The sequence below is a fragment of the Scyliorhinus torazame genome, chromosome 26 (genome assembly GCF_047496885.1).
Source record: "Scyliorhinus torazame isolate Kashiwa2021f chromosome 26, sScyTor2.1, whole genome shotgun sequence".
NCBI classification, from domain to species: domain Eukaryota; kingdom Metazoa; phylum Chordata; class Chondrichthyes; order Carcharhiniformes; family Scyliorhinidae; genus Scyliorhinus; species Scyliorhinus torazame.
Window position 1 is genome coordinate 21026925 of NC_092732.1, and position 23067 is coordinate 21049991.

The window sequence follows — 23067 nt, forward strand, 5'->3', positions numbered from 1 at the left end:
ACATCTCTAAATCACCCTCAATCCCCAGCCTCTGTATTTTCTGCAATAGCCTACCGTGGGGAACCTTATCAAACGCTTTGCTGAAATCCATATACACCACATCAACTGCTCTATCCTCATCTACCTGTTCAGTCACCTTCTCAAAGAACTCAATAAGGTTTGTGAGGCATGACCATCACAAAGCCATGCTGACTATCCCTGATCATATTATTCCTATCTAGATGATTATAAATCTTGTCTCTTATAATCCCCTCCAAGACTTTACCCACTACAGACGTGAGGCTCACCGGTCAATAGTTGCCGGGGTTGTCTCTGCTCCCCTTTTTGAACAAAGGGACCACATTTGCTGTCCTCCAGTCCTCTGGCACTATTCCTGTAGCCAATGATGACATAAAAATCAAAGCCAAAGGCCCAGCAATCTCTTCCCTGTCCTCCCAGAGAATCCTAGGATAAATCCCATCAGGTCCCGGGGACTTATCTATTTTCAGCCTGTCCAGAATTGCCAACACCTCTTCCCTACGTACCTCAATGCCATCTATTCTATTAGCCTGGGGCTCAGCATTCTCCTCCACAACATTATCTTTTTCCTGAGTGAATACTGACGAAAAATATTCATTTAGTATCTCGCCTATCTCTTCAGACTCCACACACAATTTCCCATCCCTGTCCTTGACTGGTCCTACTCCTTCCCTAGTCATTCGCTTATTCCTGACATACCTATAGAAAGCTTTTGGGTTTTCCTTGATCCTTCCTGCCAAATACTTCTCATGTCCCCTCCTTGCTCGTCTTAGCTCTCTCTTTAGATCCTTCCTCGCTACCTTGTAACTATCCATCGCCCCAACTGAAACTTCACACCTCATCTTCACATAGGCCTCCTTCTTCCTCTTAACAAGAGATTCCACTTCCTTGGTAAACCACGGTTCCCTCGCTCGACGCCTTCCTCCCTGCCTGACCGGTACATACTTATCAAGAACACGCAGTAACTGATCCTTGAACAAGCCCCACTTATCCAGTGTGCCCAACACTTGCAGCCTACTTCTCCACCTTATCCCCCCCAAGTCACATCTAATGGCATCATAATTGCCCTTCCCCCAGCTATAACTCTTGCCCTGCGGTGTATACTTATCCCTTTCCATCATTAACGTAAACGTCACCGAATTGTGGTCACTGTCCCCAAAGTGCTCTCCTACCTCCAAATCCAACACCTGGCCTGGTTCATTACCCAAAACCAAATCCAACGTGGCCTCGCCTCTTGTTGGCCTGTCAACATATTGTTTCAGGAAACCCTCCTGCACACACTGTAGAAAAAACGACCCATCTAATGTACTCGAACTATATCTTTTCCAGTCAATATTTGGAAAGTTAAAGTCTCCCATAATAACTACCCTGTTACTTTCGCTCTTATCCAGAATCATCTTCGCCATCCTTTCCTCTACATCCCTAGAACTATTAGGAGGCCTATAAAAAAACTCCCAACAGGGTGACCTCTCCTTTCCTGTTTCTAACTTCAGCCCATACTACCGCGGAAGAAGAGTCCCCATCTAGTAAGTAGTTTAAATCCTGCCAGTGGCCAGGGACAGCAGGGTGTGACTGCAAGTCAGGCAGGTAAAGGGAACCAGCAGTCAGGAACTCAGGATCCTCAGCCCTTGACTCTGTCCAACAGGTATGAGGCACTTGCTCCGTGTGGATGGCGAACTGGGTTGCAGGAAGGATGAGTCAGCTGACCACGGCACCATGGTTCAGCAGGCCACTCAAGGGGAGGGAGTAAATAGGCAAGTTGTAGTTGTAGGGGATTCTATTATCAGGGGGATAGATAGTATCCTTTGTGAGCAGGATAAAGAGTCCCGCATGGTATGTTGCCTGCCCGGTGCTAGGGTGCGGGACATCTCTGACCGGCTTGAAAGGATACTGGAGAGGGAGAGGGAGGGGGAGGATCCAGTTGTTGTGGTCCATGTCGGTACCAACAACATAGGCAAGTCTAGGAAAGAGTACCTGTTTAGAGATTATAAAGAGCTAGGATTCAAATTTTAAAAAAAACAGATCCTCAAGGGTCATAATCTCCGGATTACTGCCCGAGCCACGTGCAAATTGGCATAGGGAGGCAAGAATATGGGAAGTTAACACGTGGCTGAAAGAGTGGTGTGGGAATGAGGGGTTCCTTTTCATGGGACACTGGCATCAGTTTTGGGACAGGGGGGACCTATACCGTTGGGATGGTCTCCACCTGCACCGAGCTGGGACCAGTGTTCTGGCGAAGAGTAAATACGGTGGTCAATAGGACTTTAAACTAAAGATTGGGGGGGGGGAAGGGAAAGTCAGGGAACCAAGAGGTGAAGTAATCAGCGGGGAGCGTAGCTGCTTAGGAATACAAAAAAACACGAACAGACAAAACCCAAGAGTGGTTACGATTGTCCCCATCCCACAAAATATGACACAGTGTATGGAAAGGCTCAGTAAACCAAGATCCACCACACTAAGAAAACAAAAAGGGACAGTCAATAGAGAATTAAAAGTGCTATATTTAAATGCGCACAGTGTACGGAACAAGGTAGATGAGCTTGTGGCCCAGATTGTGACTGGCAGGTATGATGTGGTAGGCATCACAGAGACATGGTTGCAGGGGGTTCAGGACTGGCATTTAAATATCCAGGGATTCACAACCTATCGAAAAGACAGAGAGGTGGGCAGAGGGGGCGGGGTTGCCTTGTTAATTAGGAATGAAATTAAATCAATAGCACTAAATGACATAGGGTCGGATGATGTGGAGTCTGTGTGGGTAGAGTTGAGGAACCACAAAGGCAAAAAAACAATAATGGGAGTTATCTACAGGCCTCCTAACAGTGGTCAGGACCGGGGGCACAAAATGCACCACGAAATAGAAAGCGCATGTCAGAAAGGCAAGGTCACAGTGATCACGGGGGACTTCAATATATAGGTGGACTGGGTAAATAATGCTGACAGTGGACCCAAGGAAAGGGAATTCATTGAATGTTTACAGGAGGGCTTTTTGGAACAGCTTGTGATGGAGCCCACGAGGGAACAGGCCATTCTGGACTTAGTGTTAGGTAATGAGCCAGACTTGATTAAAGATCTTAAAGTAAGGGAGCACTTAGGAGGCAGTGATCATAATATGGTCGAATTCAATCTCCAATTTGAAAGAAAGAAGGTAGAATCAGATGTAAAGGTGTTACAGTTAAATAAAGGTAACTACAGGGGCATGAGGGAGGAACTGACGAAAATCGACTGGGAGCAGAGCCTAGTGGGAAAGACAGTAGAATAGAAATGGCAGGAGTTTTTGGGAGTAATTGAGGACACAGTACAGAGGTTCATCTCAAAGAAAAGAAAGGTTATCAGAGGGGGGATTAGGCAGCCATGGCTGACAAAGGAAGTTAGGGAATGGTTGGGATTCTAACCTAAATATTGAAAAAAAAATTGAGTATTTGGGAACTAATTAAACATAATAACTTAATTATAATTTAGAGGATATCTAAGCCAGAGATCGGAGAGTATTATAGTTAGCTATCGCATTTCTATTAGAAATCTAGTGCTAGGAAACAGATAGTTAGCAGTAACTTTGAAATTTTAAAGTATTTGAAAAAAAAAAAGAAGACAAATTTTAATTTTAATTAATTGACGCAATGTCAGTTGGAGGGGTGCTGTGCTCTGACTGTGAGATGTGGCAGGTCCGGGAGGCTTCCAGCGTCCCGGATGGCTTCATCTGCAGAAAGTGCACCCAACTGCAGCTCCTCACAGACCGCATGGTTCGGTTGGAGCAGCAATTGGATGCACTTAGAAGCATGCAGGTGGCGGAAAGCGTCATAGATCGCAGTTATGTAAATGTGGTCACACCCAAGGTGCAGGCAGAGAAATGGGTGACCACCAGAAAGGGCAGGCAGTCAGTGCAGGAATCCCCTGTGGTTGTCCCCCTCTCGAACAGATATACCCCTTTGGATACTGTCGGGGGGGATAGCCTATCAGGGGAAAACAGCTGCAGCCAGAGCAGTGGCACGACGGCTGGCTCTGATGTTCAGAAGGGAGGGTCAAAGCGCACAAGAGTAATAGTAATAGGGGACTCTATAGTCAGGGGCACAGATAGGCGCTTCTGTGGACGTGAAAGAGACTCCAGGATGGTATGTTGCCTCCCTGGTGCCAGGGTCCAGGATGTCTCCGAACGGGTAGAGGGAATCCTGAAGGGGGAGGGCAAACAGACAGAGGTCGTTGTACATATTGGTACTAACGACATAGGCAGGAAGGGGCATGAGGTCCTGCAGCAGGAGTTCAGGGAGCTAGGCAGAAAGTTAAAAGACAGGACCTCGAGGGTTGTAATCTCGGGATTACTCCCTGTGCCACGTGCCAGTGAGGCTAGAAATAGGAAGACAGAGCAGACAAACACGTGGCTAAACAGCTGGTGTAGGAGGGAGGGTTTCCGTTATCTGGACCACTGGGAGCTCTTCCGGGGCAGGTGTGACCTGTATAAGATGGACGGGTTGCATCTAAACCGGAGAGGCATAGATATCCAGGCCGCGAGGTTTGCTAGTGTCACACGGGAGGGTTTAAACTAGTATGGCAGGGGGGTGGGCACGGGAGCAATAGGTCAGAAGGTGAGAGCATTGAGGGAGAACTAGGGAATAGGGACAGTGTGGCTCTGAGGCAGAGCAGACGGGGAGAAGTTGCTGAACACAGCGGGTCTGGTGGCCTGAAGTGCATATGTTTTAATGCAAGGAGCATTACGGGTAAGGCAGATGAACTTAGAGCTTGGATTACTACTTGGAACTATGATGTTGTTGCCATGACAGAGACCTGGTTGAGGGAAGGGCAGGATTGGCAGCTAAACGTTCCAGGATTTAGATGTTTCAGGCGGGATAGAGGGGGATGTAAAAGGGGAGGCGGAGTTGCGCTACTTGTTCGGGAGAATATCACAGCCATACTGCGAGAGGACACCTCAGAGGGCAGTGAGGCTATATGGGTAGAGATCAGGAATAAGAAGGGTGCAGTCACAATGTTGGGGGTATACTACAGGCCTCCCAACAGCCAGCGGGAGTTGGAGGAGCAGATAGGTAGACAGATTTTGGAAAAGAGTAAAAACAACAGGGTTGTGGTGATGGGAGACTTCAACTTCCCCAATATTGACTGGGACTCACTTAGTGCCAGGGGCTTAGACGGGGCGGAGTTTGTAAGGAGCATCCAGGAGGGCTTCTTAAAACAATATGTAAACAGTCCAACTAGGGAAGGGGCGGTACTGGACCTGGTATTGGGGAATGAGCCCGGCCAGGTGGTAGATGTTTCAGTAGGGGAGCATTTCGGTAACAGTGACCACAATTCAGTAAGTTTTAAAGTACTGGTGGACAAGGATAAGAGTGGTCCGAGGATGAATGTGCTAAATTGGGGGAAGGCTAATTATAACAATATTAGGCGGGAACTGAAGAACATAGATTGGGGGCGGATGTTTGAGGGCAAATCAACATCTGACATTTGGGAGGCTTTCAAGTGTCAATTGAAAGGAATACAGGACAGGCATGTTCCTGTGAGGAAGAAAGATAAATACGGCAATTTTCGGGAACCTTGGATGACGAGTGATATTGTAGGCCTCGTCAAAAAGAAAAAGGAGGCATTTGTCAGGGCTAAAAGGCTGGAAACAGACGAAGCCTGTGTGGCATATAAGGAAAGTAGGAAGGAACTTAAGCAAGGAGTCAGGAGGGCTAGAAGGGGTCATGAAAAGTCATTGGCAAATAGGGTTAAGGAAAATCCCAAGGCTTTTTACACGTACATAAAAAGCAAGAGGGTAGCCAGGGAAAGGTTTGGCCCACTGAAGGATAGGCAAGGGAATCTATGTGTAGAGCCAGAGGAAATGGGCGAGGTACTAAATGAATACTTTGCATCAGTATTCACCAAAGAGAAGGAATTGGTAGATGTTGAGTCTGGAGAAGGGGGTGTAGATAGCCTGGGTCACATTGTGATCCAAAAAGACGAGGTGTTGGGTGTCTTAAAAAATATTAAGGTAGATAAGTCCCCAGGGCCTGATGGGATCTACCCCAGAATACTGAAGGAGGCTGGAGAGGAAATTGCTGAGGCCTTGACAGAAATCTTTGGATCCTCGCTGTCTTCAGGGGATGTCCCGGAGGACTGGAGAATAGCCAATGTTGTTCCTCTGTTTAAGAAGGGTAGCAAGGATAATCCCGGGAACTACAGGCCAGTGAGCCTTATTTCAGTGGTAGGGAAATTACTGGAGAGAATTCTTCGAGACAGGATCTACTCCCATTTGGAAGCAAATGGACGTATTAGTGAGAGGCAGCACGGTTTTGTGAAGGGGAGGTCGTGTCTCACTAACTTGATAGAGTTTTTCGAGGAGGTCACTAAGATGATTGATGCAGGTAGGGCAGTAGATGTTGTCTATATGGACTTCAGTAAGGCCTTTGACAAGGTCCCTCATGGTAGACTAGTACAAAAGGTGAAGTCACACGGGATCAGGGGTGAACTGGCAAGGTGGATACAGAACTGGCTAGGCCATAGAAGGCAGAGGGTAGCAATGGAGGGATGCTTTTCTAATTGGAGGGCTGTGACCAGTGGTGTTCCACAGGGATCAGTGCTGGGACCTTTGCTGTTTGTAGTATATATAAATGATTTGGAGGAAAATGTAACTGGTCTGATTAGTAAGTTTGCAGACGACACAAAGGTTGGTGGAATTGCGGATAGCGATGAGGACTGTCTGAGGATACAGCAGGATTTAGATTGTCTGGAGACTTGGGCGGAGAGATGGCAGATGGAGTTTAATCCGGACAAATGTGAGGTAATGCATTTTGGAAGGGCTAATGCAGGTAGGGAATATACAGTGAATGGTAGAACCCTCAAGAGTATTGAAAGTCAGAGAGATCTAGGAGTACAGGTCCACAGGTCATTGAAAGGGGCAACACAGGTGGAGAAGGTAGTCAAGAAGGCATACGGCATGCTTGCCTTCATTGGCCGGGGCATTGAGTATAAGAATTGGCAAGTCATGTTGCAGCTGTATAGAACCTTAGTTAGGCCACACTTGGAGTATAGTGTTCAATTCTGGTCGCCACACTACCAGAAGGATGTGGAGGCTTTAGAGAGGGTGCAGAAGAGATTTACCAGAATGTTGCCTGGTGTGAAGGGCATAAGCTATGAGGAGCGATTGAATAAACTCGGTTTGTTCTCACTGGAACGAAGGAGGTTGAGGGGCGACCTGATAGAGGTATACAAAATTATGAGGGGCATAGACAGAGTGGATAGTCAGAGGCTTTTCCCCAGGGTAGAGGGGTCAATTACTAGGGGGCATAGGTTTAAGGTGAGAGGGGCAAGGTTTAGAGTAGATGTACGAGGCAAGTTTTTTACGCAGAGGGTAGTGGGTGCCTGGAACTCACTACCGGAGGAGGTAGTGGAAGCAGGGACGATAGGGACATTTAACGGGCATCTTGACAAATATATGAATAGGATGGGAATAGAAGGATACGGACCCAGGAAGTGTAGAAGATTGTAGTTTAGTCGGGCAGTATGGTCGGCACGGGCTTGGAGGGCCGAAGGGCCTGTTCCTGTGCTGTACATTTCTTTGTTCTTTGTTGAATGCATCGAAGCAAAAGAGTAAGCCTATAATGTGGCACAGAGTAGTGGGAAGTCAGAAGATTGGGAAGACTACAAAAACAAACAGAGGATAACAAAGAGAGAGATAAGGAAAGAGAGGATGAAATTTGAAGGTAGGCTAGCCAGTAACATTAGGAATGATAGTAAAAGTTTCTTTAAATACATTAAAAACAAACGGGAGGCAAAAGTTGACATTGGGCCGCTCCAAAATGACGCTGGTAATTTTGTGATGGGAGACAAGGAAATAGCTGAGGAACTGAATAAGTACTTTGCGTACTTTGCGAATAGTGTTCAATTCTGGTCGCCACACTACCAGAAGGATGTGGAGGCTTTAGAGAGGGTGCAGAAGAGATTTACCAGAATGTTGCCTGGTATGGAGGGCATAAGCTATGAGGAGCGATTGAATAAACTCAGTTTGTTCTCACTGGAACGAAGGAGGTTGAGGGGCGACCTGATAGAGGTATACAAAATTATGAGGGGCATAGACAGAGTGGATAGTCAGAGGCTTTTCCCCAGGGTAGAGGGGTCAATTACTAGGGGGCATAGGTTTAAGGTGAGGGGGCAAGGTTTAGAGTAGATGTACGAGGCAAGTTTTTTACGCAGAGGGTAGTGGGTGCCTGGAACTCACTACCGGAGGAGGTAGTGGAAGCAGGGACGATAGGGACATTCAAGGGGCATCTTGACAAATATATGAATAGGATGGGAATAGAAGGATACGGACCCAGGAAGTGTAGAAGATTGTAGTTTAGTCGGGCAGTATGGTCGGCACGGGCTTGGAGGGCCGAAGGGCCTGTTCCTGTGCTGTACATTTCTTTGTTCTTTGTTCTTTGTCAGTCTTCACAGTAGAAGACATGAGTAATATCCCAACAATTCCGGAGAGTCAGGGGGCAGAGTTGAATATGGTAGCCATCACAAAGGAGAAAGTGCTAGAGAAACTAAGAGGTCTAAAAATTGATAAATCTCCAGGCCCAGATGGTCCACATCCTAGAGTTCTAAAGGAGATAGCTGAAGAAATAGTGGAGGCGTTAGTTATGATCTTTCAAAAGTCACTGGAGTCAGGGAAAGTCCCAGAGGATTGGAAAATTGCTGTTGTAACCCCCCTGTTCAAGAAGGGAACAAGGAAAAAGATGGAAAATTATAGGCCAATTAACCTAACCTCGGTTGTTGGCAAGATTCTAGAATCCATTGTTCAGGATGAGATTTCTAAAGTCTTGGAAGTGCAGGGTCGGATTAGGACAAGTCAGCAAGGATTTAGTAAGGGGAGGTCGTGCCTGACAAACCTGTTAGAGTTCTTTGAAGAGATAACAAATAGGTTAGACCAAGGAGAGCCAATGGATGTTATCTATCTTGACTTCCAAAAGGCCTTTGATAAGGTGCCTCACGGGAGACTGCTGAGTAAAATAAGGGCCCATGGTATTCGAGGCAAGGTACTAACATGGGTTGACGATTGGCTGTCAGGCAGAAGGCAGAGAGTTGGGATAAAAGGTTGTTTTTCGGAATGGCAACCGGTGACGAGTGGTGTCCCGCAGGGTTCAGTGTTGGGACCACAGCTGTTCTCTTTATATATTAACGATCTAGACGACGGGTCTGGGGCATTCTGGCTAAGTTTGCCGATGATACAAAGATAGGTGGAGGGGCAGGTAGTATGGAGGAGGTGGGGAGGCTGCAGAAAGATTTAGACAGTTTAGGAGAGTGGTCCAAGAAATGGCTAATGAAATTCAACGTGGGCAAGTGCGAGGTCTTGCACTTTGGAAAAAAGAATAGAGGCATGGACGATTTTCTAAACGGTGACAAAATTCATAATGCTGAAGTGCAAAGGGACTTGGGAGTCCTAGTCCAGGATTCTCTAAAGGTAAACTTGCAGGTTGAGTCCGTAATTAAGAAATGTTGTCATTCATCTCAAGAGGCTTGGAATATAAAAGCAGGGATGTACTTCTGAAGCTTATAAAGCATTGGTTAGGCCCCATTTAGAATACTGTGAGCAATTATGGGCCCCACACCTCAGGAAGGACATACTGGCTCTGCAGCGGGTCCAGCGGCGATTCACACAGATGATGCCAGGAATGGTAGGCCTAACATACGATGAACGTCTGAGGATCCTGGGATTATATTCATTGGAGTATAGGAGGTTGAGGGGAGATCTAATAGAAACTTACAAGATAATGAATGGCTTAGATAGGGTGGATGTAGGGAAGTTGTTTCCATTAGCAGGGGAGACTAGGACCCGGGGACACAGCCTTAGAATAAAAGGGAGTCACTTTAGAACAGAGATGAGGAGAAATTTCTTCAGCCAGATAGTGGTGGGTCTGTGGAATTCTTTGCCACAGATGGCGTTGGAGGCCGGGACGTTGAGTGTCTTTAAGACAGAAGTTGATAAATTCTTGATTTCTCGAGGAATTAAGGGCTATGGAGAGCGGGTAAACGGAGTTGAAATCAGCCATGATTGAATGGTGGAGTGGACACGATGGGCCAAATGGCCTTACTTCCGCTCCTATGTCTTATGGTCTTATGGATTGGGGGAAGGGAGAAGAGACAGCAGAGGATTTGGGGAGGGGAACTGCGCTGTATCGTTCTATGTTCTATGTTCTAAAAAGGAGGCATTTTTCAGGGCTAAAAGGCTGGGAACAGACGAAGCACGTGGAATATAAGGAAAGTAGGAAGGAACATAAGCAAGGAGTCAGGAGGGCTAGAAGGGGTCACGAAAAGTCATTGGCAAATAGGGTTAAGGAAAATCCCAAGGCTTTTTACACGTACATAAAAAGCAAGTGGGTAGCCAGGGAAAGGGTTGGCCCACTGAAGGATAGGCAAGGGAATCTATGCGTGGAGCCAGAGGAAATAGGCGAGGTACTAAATGAATACTTTGCATCAGTATTCACCAAAGAGAAGGAATTGGTAGATGTTGAGTCTGGAGAAGGGTGTGTAGATAGCCTGGGTCACATTGAGATCCAAAAAGACTAAGTGTTGAGCCTCTTTGAAAAATATTAAGGTAGATAAGTCCCCAGGGCCTGATGGGATGTAGAATGCTGAAGGAGGCTAGAGAGGAAATTACTGAGTCCTTGACAGAACTCTTTGGATCCTCACTGTCTTCAGGTGATGTCCCGGAGGACTGGAGAATAGCCAATGTTGTTCCCCTGATTAAGAAGGGTAGCAAGGATCATACAGGGAACTACAGGCCGGTGAGCCTTACGTCTGTGGTAGGGAAATTACAAGAGAGAATTCTTCGAGACAGGATCTACTCCCATTTGGAAGCAAATGGACGTATTAGTGAGAGGCAGCATGGTTTTGTGAAGGGGGGGGGTCGTGTCTCACTAACTTGATAGAGTTTTTCGAGGAGGTCACAAAGATGGTTAATGCAGGTAGGGCAGTGGATGTTGTCTATATGGACTTCAGTAAGGCCTTTGACAAGGTCCCTTATGGTCGACTAGTACAAAAGGTGAAGTCACACAGCATCAGGGGTGAGCTGACAAGGTGGATACAGAACTGGCTAGGTCATATAAGGCAGAGAGTAGCAATGGAAGGATGCTTTTCTAATTGGAGGGCTGTGACTAATGGTGTTCCGCAGGGATCAGTGCTGGGACCTTTGCTGTTTGTAGTATACATAAATGATTTGGAGGAAAATGTAACTGGTCTGATTAGTAAGTTTGCAGACGACACAAAGGTTGGTGGAATTGCGGATAGCGATGAGGACTGTCAGAGGATACAGCAGGATTTAGATTGTTTGGAGACTTGGGCGGAGAGATGGCAGGTGGAGTTTAATCCGGACAAATGTGAGGTAATGCATTTTGGAAGGTCGAATGCAGGTAGGGAATATACAGTGAATGGTAGAACCCTCAAGAATATTGAAAGACAGAGCGATCTAGGTGTACAGGTCCTGAAAGGGGCAACACAGGTGGAGAAGGTAGTCAAGAAGGCATATGGCATGCTTGCCTTCATTGAGTATAAGAATTGGCAAGTCATGTTGCAGCTGTTTCGAACCTTAGTTAGGCCACACTTAGATTATAGTGTTCAATTATGGTCGCCACACTACCAGAAGGATGTGGAGGCTTTAGAGAGGATTTACCAGAATGTTGCCTGGTATTGAGTGCATTAGCTATGAGGAGCGGTTGAATAAACTCGGTTTGTTCTCACTGTTACGACGGAGGTTGAGGGGCGACCTGATAGAGGTCTACAAAATTATGAGGGACATAGACAGAGTGGATAGTCAGAGGCTTTTCCCCAGGGTAGAGGGGTCAATTACTAGGGGGCATAGGTTTAAGGTGCGAGGGGAAAGGTTTAGAGTAGATGTACGAGGTGAGTGTTTTACACAGCGGGTAGTGGGTGCCTGAAACCCGCTACCGGAGGAGGTGGAAGCAGGGACGTTGTGACATTTAAGGGGCATCTTGAGAAATAGATGAATAGGACGGGAATAGTGGGATACGATCCCGGAAGTGTAGAAGATTGTAGTTTAGTCGGGCAGCATGGTCGGCACGGGCTTGGAGTGCCGAAGGGCCTGTTCCTGTGCTGTACTTTTCTTTGTCTTTTGTTCTTTAAACACTGCCCTACAGTATACAGTCTATATAAACAGTGTGCTACAGTAAACAGTCCATGTAAACATTGCCCTGCAGTTAACAGAGTCTATATAAACAGTGCCATACAGTAAAGAGTCTATATCAACAGTGCCCTAAAGTTAATCTTGTATGTAAACAGTGTCCTACAGAAAGCAGTCTACGTCATTTGTGCCGTACAGTAAACAGTCTATATAACAGTGCCCTACAGTAACAGTGCCCTACTGTAAGCAGTCTTAGTCTGTTTACTGCTTGGCACTGTTGACAATGTAAACAGTGGCCAACAGAAAACAGTCAATTTTCTTTTCATAGAATTTACAGTGCAGAAGGAGGCCACTCGGCACATAGAGTCTGCACCGGCTCGTGGAAAGGGCACCCTCGCCAACCGCACACCCACCCTACCCCCATAACCCCACCCAACACTAAGGGCATTTTAGGACACAAAGGTTAATTTAGCATTGCCAATCCACCTAACCTGCACATCTTTGGACTGTGGGAGGAAATCGGAGCACCCGAAGGAAACCCACGCACACATGGGGAGAACGTGCCGACTCCGCACAGACAGTGACACAAGCCGGGAATCGAACGTGGAACCCTGGAGCTGTGAAGCAATTGTGCTCATCACTATGATACCGTGCTGCCCTCAAACTGTGCCCGACAGTAAACCGTCAATATAAACAGTGCCCTACAGTAAGAAGTCTATGTTAACATTGTACAACAGAAAACAGTCTCTGCAAACAGTGCCCTGCAGTAAACAGTCTATATAAGCAGTGTCCTACTGAACAGTCTATGGAAACAGTTTCCCACAGTAAACATTCGATGCAAACAGTGCCTTATAGTAAACAATCTATATAAACAGTGCCCTCCGCTGAACAGTCTAAGTAAACGGTTTTCACAATAAACAGTCGATGTAAACAGTGCCATACAGTAAACAATCTATGTAAACATTGTCCTACAGTAAACCGAGTCTATGTAAACAGTACTCTACTGTAAACAGTCTATCGAAACACTGTCCGACAGTAAACAGTCTATGTAAACAGTCGATATAAACAGTGCCCTACAGTAAACAGCCTATACAAACAGTGCCCTACAGCAACAGTGCCCTACTGTAAGCAGTCTTTAAAAACAGTGCCCTACAGTAACAGTGCCCTACTGTAAGCAGACTTTGAAAACACAGCCTCGCAGTAAACAGAGTCTATGTAAACAGTGGCGCACAGGAAACAGCCGGTATCAACAGTGCCATACAGTAAACAGCCTCTATAAACAGTGCCATACAGTAAATATCCTGTATAAACAGTGCCATGCAGTAAACAGTCTATATAAACAATGGCCTACAGAAAATGAAAATGAAAACGCTTGTTGTCACAAGTAGGCTTCAAATGAAGTTACTGTGAAAAGTCCCTAGTCGCCCCGTTCCAGCGCCTGTTCGAGGAGGATGGTACGGGAATTGCACCGTTCTGCTGGCCTGCCTTGGTCTGCTTGCAAAGCCAGAAATTTAGCCCGGTGCTAAACCAGCCCCGAAAGGCTATCTGCCCCTCCGCTGTGGGCAGCGTTCAAACCTGTGCGGGGAAACCCCATTGTATTTCGAGTCCAACGCCTTAACCACTCGGCCATCGCAGCCACTGTCTCTATAAAAAGTGCCCGACAGTAAACAGTCTATATAACCAGTCCCGTACAGTAACTGTGCCCTACTGTAAGCAGTCTTTGTAAACAGTGCCTTGCAGAAACAGAGGCTATGAAACAGTGCCGCACAGTAAACAGCCTGTATAAACAGCGCCATGCAGTAGTCTATATATACAGGGCCCCATAGTAAACAGTCTATATATACAGTGCCCTACAGTAAACAGTCTATGTAAACAGTCCCCGACAGTAAACAGTCTGTGTAAACAGTGCCATACAGTAAACAGTCTATATAAACAGTGCCCTACGGTAACAGTGCCTTACTGTAAGCAGTCTTTGAAAACACAGCGTCGCAGTAAACAGAGTCTATGTAAACAGCGGCACACAGGAAACAGCCTGTATCAACAGTGCCGTACAGTAAACAGCCTCTATAAACAGTGCCGTACAGTAAACAGCCTGTATAAACAGTGCCATGCAGTAAACAGTCTATATAAACAGTGGCCTACAGAAAATGAAAATGAAAACGCTTGTTGTCACAAGTAGGCTTCAAATGAAGTTACTGTGAAAAGCCCCTAGTCGCCCCGTTCCGGCGCCTGTTCGAGGAGGATGGTACGGGAATTGCACCGTGCTGCTGGTATGCCTTGGTCTGCTTGCAAAGCGAGCGATTTAGCCCGATGCTAGACCAGCCCCTAAAGGCTATGTGCCCATCCGCTGCGGGCAGCGTTCGAACCTGCGCGGGGAAACCCCATTGTATTTCGAATCCAACGCCTTAACCACTCGGCCATCGCAGCCACTGTCTCTATAAAAAGTGCCCGACAGTAAACAGTCTATATAAACATTGTACTTCAGAAAACAGTCTCAGTAAACTGTGCCCTACAGTAAACAGTCAATATTATCAGATTCCCACAGTAAACAGTCTATGTAAACAGTGCCCAAAAGTAAACAGAGTGTACATAGAACATAGAACATAGAAAATACAGCACAGAACAGGCCCTTCGGCCCACGATGTTGTGCCGAACCTTTGTCCTAGATTAATCATAAATTATCATTGAATTTACAGTGCAGAAGGAGGCCATTCGGCCCTTTGAGTCGGCACCGGCTCTTGGAAAGAGCACCCTACCCAAACTCAACACCTCCACCCAACACCAAAGGCAATTTTGGACACTAAGGGCAATTTATCATTGCCAATCCACCTAACCTGCACATCTTTGGACTGTGGGAGGAAACCGGTGCACCCGGAGGAAACCCACGCAGACGCGGGGAGGACGTGCAGACTCCGCACAGACAGTGACCCAAGCCGGAATCGAACCTGGGACCCTGGAGCTGTGAAGCAATTGTGCTATCCACAATGCTACCGTGCTGCCCTGAAGAACAAATAAATCCACACTATATAATTTTACCATAATCCATGTGCCTATCCAATAGCTGCTTGAAAATCCCTAATGTTTCCAATTCAACTACTTCCACAGGCAGTGCATTCCATGCCCCCACTACTCTCTGGGTAAAGAACCTACCTCTGATATCCCTCCTATATCTTCCACCTTTCACCTTAAATTTATGTCCCCTTGTAATGGTTTGTTCCATCCAGGGAAAAAGTCTCTGACTGTCTACTCTATCTCTTCCCCTGATCATCTTATAAACCTCTATCAAGCCGCCCCTCATCCTTCTCCGTTCTAATGAGAAAAGGCCTAGCACCCTCAACCTTTCCTCCTAAGACCTACTCTCCATTCCAGGCAACATCCTGGTAAATCTTCTTTGCACCTTTTCCAAAGCTTCCACATCCTTCCTAAAATGAGGCGACCAGAACTGTACACAGTACTCCAAATGTGGCCTTACCAAAGTTTTGTACAGCTGCATCATCACCTCACAGCTCTTAAATTCAATCCCTCGGTTAATGAACGCGAGCACACAATAGGCCTTCTGACAGCTCTATCCACTTGAGTGGCAACTTTCAAAGAGGTATGACCATAGACCCCAAGATCTCTCTGCTCCTCCAGATTGCCAAGAACTCTGCATTTAACCCTGTATTCCACATTCATATGTCCTTCCAAAATGGACAACCTCACACTTTTCAGGGTTAAACTCCATCTGCCACTTCTCAGCCCAGGTCTGCATCCTATCTATGTCTCTTTGCAGCCGACAACAGCCCTCCTTACTATCCACAACTCCACCAATCTTCGTATTGTCTGCAAATTTACTGACCCACCCTTCAACTCCCTCATCCAAGTCATTAATGAAAATCACAAACAGCAGAGGACCCAGAACTGATCCCTGCAGTACGCCACTGGTAACTGGGATCCAGGCTTAATATTTGCCATCCACCACCGCTCTCTGACTTCTATCGGTTAGCCAGTTCGTTATCCAACTGGCCAAATTACCCACTATCCCATGCCTCCTTACTTTCTGCAGAAGCCTACCATGGGGAACCTTATCAAATGCCTCACTAAAATCCATGTACACTGCATCCACTGCTTTACCTTCATCCACATGCTTGGTCACCTCCTCAAAGAATTCAAAGTGTATGTAAACATGGCCCTACGGTAAACAATATGTAAACAGTGCACTACAGTAAACAGGGTAGATGTGAAGAGTGCCCTACATACAGTAAACAGAGTCTATGCAAACAGCACTCTACAGTAAACAGTCTATATAAACAGTGCCCTGCTGCAAACAGTGTATGTAAACAGGGCCGTGCAGAAAACAGTCTCTGTAAACAGTGTCCTGCAGTAAACAGTCTATATAAGCAGTGCATTACGCTGAGCAGCCTATGTAAATATTTACCCACAGTAAATAGTCTCTGTAAAAAGTGCCCACCAGTAAACAGTCTCTGTAAACAGTTTCCCACAGTAAACAGTCTCTGTAAACAGTTTCCCACAGTAAACAGTCTATGCCAACAGTGCTGTACAGTAAACAGTCAATTTAAACAGTGCCCTACGTAAACAGTCTATGTAAACAGTGCCCTACAGAAAACAGAGTCATGTAAACAGTGCCCTACGGTAAACAGTCTATGAAGACAGTGAGCTACGTAAACAGAGTCTATGTGAAGAGTGCCCTACATACAGTAAGCAGAGTCTATGTAAACAGTACTTTCCAGTGAACAGTCTATGCAAACAGTGTGCGACAGTAAACAGTCTATGTAAACAGTGCCCAACAGTAAACAAAGTAAATAGTAAACAGTAAACAAAGTCGATGTTAACAGTGCCCTACAGTAAATAGAGTCTATGTAATCAGTGCCCTACAGTAAAGAGTCCATGTAAACAGTGCCCTATATTAAGCAGTATATTTAAACAGTGCCCTGCAGTAAACAGAGTCTATATAAACAGTGCCATACAGTTAATAGTGTATGTAAACAGTAGAAAACAGTCAATGTAATCAGTGGCCAACAGTTTACAGTCGATATGAACAGTGCCCTACAGTAAACAGTCTATATAACCTGTGGCCTACAATAACAGTGCCCTACTGTAAGCAGTCTTTGTATCAGTGCCTTGCAGAAAACAGAGTCTATGTAAATAGTGCCCTACAGTAAACAGTCTATACAAACATTGCCCTGCAGTGAACAATCTATGTAAACAGTGCCTTGCAGTAAGCAGTCTATATAAACAGTGCCACAGAGTAAACAGTCTATATCAACCGTGCCCTAATGTTAATAGTGTACATAAACAGTGTCCTACAGAAAACAGGCTTTGTAAACAGTGCCCTACCGTATCAATCTTTGTAAACAAACATGCCCGAAAGTAAACAGTGTACAGAAACAGTGCCCTACTGTACGCAGTCTTGGTAAACAGTGCCTTGCAGTAAACAGTCTATGTAACAGTGCCCTACAGTAGACAGAATCTATGTGAAGACAGCCCTACATACGGTAAACCGTGTCTATGTAAACAGTGCCCTACAGTAAACAGGCTATGTAAACATTGCCCAACAGTAAACTGAGTCTATGTAAACAGTGTCCCACAGTAAACAGTCGATAAAGAGTGTCCTACAGAAAACAGTCAATGTAAACAGTGCATTACAGTAAACAGTCTATATAAACAGTGCCCTACAGCAAACAGTCTATATAAACGTGCCCTACAGTAAACAGTCTGTGGAAAGTACCCCACAGTAAACAGTCTATATAAACAGTGCTCTACAAAAGCAATCAATGTAAACAGTGCCGTGCAGTAAGCAGCATATATAAACAGTGCCATAGAGTAAACAGTCTATCTCAACCGTGCCCTAAAGTTAATAGTGTACGTAAAAAGTGTCCTACAGAAAACAGTTGTTGTAAACAGTGCCCTACCGTAAACAATCTATATAAACAGTGCCCTACAGTAAAGTGTAAATGAACAGTGCCCTACTGTAAGCAGTCTTTGTAAACAGTGCCTTGCAGTAAACAGAGTCTATGTAAATAGTGCCGCACAGTGAACAGCCTATATAAACAGTGATGTGGAGATGCCGGCGTTGGACTGGGGTGAGCACAGTACAAAGTCTTACATCACCAGGTTAAAGTCCAACAGGTTTGTTTCGATGTCACTAGCTTTCGGAGCGCTGCTCCTTCCTCAGGTGAATGAAGAGGTATGTTCCAGAAACATATATAGAGGCAAATTCAAAGATGCCAAACAATGCTTGGAATGCGACCATTAGCAGGTGATTAAATCTTACAGATCCAGAGATGGGGTAACCCCAGGTTAAAGAGGTGTGAATTGTGTCAAGCCAGGACAGATAAACAGTGTCCTACAGTAAACAGTCTATGTAAACAATGGACTACAGTAAACAGTCTATATAAACAGTGATGTGGAGATGCCGGCGTTGGACTGGGGTGAGCACATTAATAAGTCTTACAACACCAGGTTGAAGTCCAACAGGTTTGTTTCGATGTCACTAGCTTTCGGATCACTGCTCCTTCCTCAGGTGAATGAAGAGGTATGTTCCTGAAACATATATATAGATAGATTCAAAGTTGCCAGACAATGCTTGTAAACAGTATATGTAAACATTGTACTACAGAAAAGAGTCTCTGCAAACAGTGCCCTACAGTAAACAGTCTATCTAAATAGTGCCCTACGCCAAACATCTATTTCAACAGTTTCCCCACAGTAAACAGTCAATGTAAACAGTGCCCTACAGTAGACAGAGTCTATGTGAAGAGTGCCCTGCAGACAGTAAATAGAGTCAATGTAAACTTAACTCTACAGTAAACAGTCTATCTAAACAGTGTTCGACAGTGTACAGTCCATGTTAACAGTGCCCCACAGTCAACAAAGTCTATATAAACCGTGCCCTGCTGCAAACATTCTATATAAAGAGTGTTCCACAGTAAACAGTCTATGTAAACAGTCCTCCACAGTAAACAGGCTATGGAAAGTGTCCTACAGAAAACAGTCTATGTAAACAGGGCCCTACATAGAACATGGCATTGCAGTACAGGCTCTTCGGCCATCGATTTTGCGGCGAGCTTTGAAACCACTCTAAGCCCATCTACACTATTCCCTTATCATCCATATGTTTATCGAATGACCATTTAAATGCCCTTAATGTTGGCGAGTCGACTCCTCTTACAGGCAGGGCATTCCACGCCCTTACTGCTCTCTGAGTAAAGAACCTACCTCTGACATCTGTCCTATACCTATCACCCCTCAATTTAAAGCTATGTCCCCTCGTGCTTGACATCACCATCCGAGGAAAAAGGCTCTCACTGTCCACCCTATCTAATCCTCTGATCATCTTGTATGCCTCAATCAAGTCAGCTCTTAAACTTCTTCTTTCTGAAGAAAATAACTTCAAGTCCCTCAGCCTTCCCTCATAAGATCTTCCCTCCAGACCAGGCAACATAAGAACATAAGAACTAGGAGCAGGAGTAGGCCATCTGGCCCCTCGAGCCTGCTCAGCCATTCAATGAGATCATGGCTGATCTTTTGTGGACTCAGCTCCACTTTCCGGCGGCAGCGGTGCGCAGGGGCCCTCTGGGAGGTGAGTAGCGACTTTAAAACCACTTACCTTTACAGGAGCAGCCCTTTGGATTTCGGCGGCAGCGGTGCGCAGGGGCCCTCTGGGAGGTGAGTAGCGACTTTAAAACCACTTACCTTTACAGGAGCAGCCCTTTGGATTTCGGCGGCAGCGGTGCGCAGGGGCCCTCTGGGAGGTGAGTACTTACTTTAAAAAGCCTTACCTGGTCCCGTGTCTGTTCTTCTTTTCTGTTTTATTTGTTTTTATATAAGGCGGGAACCGGAAGTTCGACCCGCGGACCTCTGGGAAGTCCCCCCCCCCCAACCAATAAATTCTGGTGGAGAGGAAACCCGAGACCCATTGGTGTAAGGTAACTGCCATATTATATTATTATTATATTATTAGCATTGTGCAGGTCAAGGTTCGGAGGTGGAGGAGCAGTCTCTGTCAGCGAGAGAACCTCAGAACATCTAAGACACTCAGAAGGTAAGTAAGTGATTTTTACTTATTTTTACTTTTATACCTTTTTTCAAATTGTGTGTGTCGGGGGGAAACTGAAGTGACATCACAGAAAAGCTGTGGCCAGAGTGGCTGGTTGGGATTCTACCCTAAATTTTAAAAAAATTTGAGTATTTGGGAACTAATTAAACATAATAACTTAATTATAATTTAGAGGGATATCTAAGCCAGAGATCGGAGAGTACTATAGTTAGCTATCGCATTTCTATTAGAAATCTAGTGCTAGGAAACAGATAGTTGACAGTAACTTTGAAATTTTTAAAAAATATTTTTTAAAAAAGACAAATTTTAATTTTAATTAATTGACGCAATGTCAGTTAGAGGGGTGCTGTGCTCTGACTGTGAGATGTGGCAGGTCTGGGAGTCTTCCAGCATCCCGGATGGCTTCATCTGCAGAACGTGCACCCAACTGGAGCTCCTCACAGACCGCATGGTTCGGTTGGAGCAGCAATTGGATGCACTTAGGAGCATGCAGGTGGCGGAAAGCGTCATAGATCGCAGTTATGTAAATGTGGTCACACCCAAGGTGCAGGCAGAGAAATGGGTGACCACCAGAAAGGGCAGGCAGTCAGTGCAGGAATCCCCTGTGGTTGTCCCCCTCTCAAACAGATATACCCCTTTGGATACTGTCGGGGGGGATAGCCTATCAGGGGAAAACAGCAGCAGCCAGAGCAGAGGCACCACGGCTGGCTCTGATGTTCAGAAGGGAAGGTCACAGCGCAGAAGAGTAATAGTAATAGGGGACTCTATAGTCAGGGGCACAGATAGGCGCTTCTGTGGACGTGAAAGAGACTCCAGGATGGTATGTTGCCTCCCTGGTGCCAGGGTCCAGGATGTCTCCGAACGGGTAGAGGGCATCTGAAGGGGGAGGGCAAACAGGCAGAGGTCGTTGTACATCTTGGTACTAACGACATAGGCAGGAAGGGGCATGAGGTCCTGCAGCAGGAGTTCAGGGAGCTCGGCAGAAAGTTAAAAGACAGGACCTCGAGGGTTGTAATCTCGGGATTATTCCCTGTGCCACGTGCCAGTGAGGCTAGAAATATGAAGATAGAGCAGATAAACACGTGGCTAAACAGCTGGTGTAGGAGGGAGGGTTTCCATTATCTGGACCACTGGGAGCTCTTCCGGGGCAGATGTGACCTGTATAAGAAGGACGGGTTGCATCTAAACCAGAGAGGCATAAATATCCTGGCCGCGAGGTTTGCAAGTGTCACACGGGAGGGTGGCAGGGAGGTGGGCACGGGAGCAATAGGTCAGAAGGTGAGAGCATTGAGGGAGAACTAGGGAATAGGGACAGTGTGGCTCTGAGGCAGAGCAGACGGGGAGAAGTTGCTGAACACAGCGGGTCTGGTGGCCTGAAGTGCATATGTTTTAATGCAAGGAGCATTACGGGTAAGGCAGATGAACTTAGAGCTTGGATTACTACTTGGAACTATGATGTTGTGGCCATTACAGAGACCTGGTTGAGGGAAGGGCAGGATTGGCAGCTAAACGTTCCAGGATTTAGATGTTTCAGGCGGGATAGAGGGGGATGTAAAAGGGGAGGTGGAGTTGCGCTACTTGTTCGGGAGAATATCACAGCTGTACTGCGAGAGGACACCTCAGAGGGCAGTGAGGCTATATTGGTAGAGATCAGGAATAAGAAGGGTGCAGTCACAATGTTGGGGGTATACTACAGGCCTCCCAACAGCCAGCGGGAGATAGAGGAGCAGATAGGTAGACAGATTTTGGAAAAGAGTAAAACCAACAGGGTTGTGGTGATGGGAGACTTCAACTTCCCCAATATTGACTGGGACTCACTTAGTGCCAGGGGCTTAGACGGGGTGGAGTTTGTAAGGAGCATCCAGGAGTGCTTCTTAAAACAATATGTAGACAGTCCAACTAGGGAAGGGGCGGTACTGGACCTGGTATTGGGGAATGAGCCCAGCCAGGTGGTAGATGTTTCAGTAGGGGAGCATTTCGGTAACAATTCAGTAAGTTTTAAAGTACTGGTGGACAAGGATAAGAGTGGTCCGAGGATGAATGTGCTAAATTGGGGGAAGGCTAATTATAACAATATTAGGCGGGAACTGAAGAACATAGATTGGGGGCGGATGTTTGAGGGCAAATCAATATCTGATATGTGGGAGGCTTTCAAGTGGCAGTTGAAAGGAATACAGGACCGGCATGTTCCTGTGAGGAAGAAAGATAAATACAGCAATTTTCGGGAACCTTGGATGACGAGTGATATTGTAGGCCTCGTCAAAAAGAAAAAGGAGGCATTTGTCAGGGCTAAAAGGCTGGGAACAGACGAAGCCTGCGTGGAATATAAGGAAAGTAGGAAGGAACTTAAGCAAGGAGTCAGGAGGGCTAGAAGGGGTCACGAAAAGTCATTGGCAAATAGGGTTAAGGAAAATCCCAAGGCTTTTTACACGTACATAAAAAGCAAGAGGGTAGCCAGGGAAAGGGTTGGCCCACTGAAGGATAGGCAAGGGAATCTATGTGTGGAGCCAGAGGAAATGGGCGAGGTACTAAATGAATACTTTGCATCAGTATTCACCAAAGAGAAGGAATTGGTAGATGTTGAGTCTAGAGAAGGGGGTGTAGATAGCCTGGGTCACATTGTGATCCAAAAAGACGAGGTGTTGGGTGTCTTAAAAAATATTAAGGTAGATAAGTCCCCAGGGCCTGATGGGATCTACCCCAGAATACTGAAGGAGGCTGGAGAGGAAAATGCTGAGGCCTTGACAGAAATCTTTGGATCCTCGCTGTCTTCAGGGGATGTCCCGGAGGACTGGAGAATAGCCAATGTTGTTCCTCTGTTTAAGAAGGGTAGCAAGGATAATCCCGGGAACTACAGGCCGGTGAGCCTTACTTCAGTGGTAGG

General features: G+C 46.1%; 1 non-coding gene across 1 annotated transcript; it reads right to left on the reverse strand.

The window, feature by feature from the left end:
- Positions 1 to 14469: 14469 nt before the first annotated feature.
- Positions 14470 to 14551, reverse strand: trnas-cga (transfer RNA serine (anticodon CGA)). The gene has a single exon. It is a non-coding gene; the product is annotated as a tRNA-Ser (tRNA).
- Positions 14552 to 23067: the final 8516 nt, after the last annotated feature.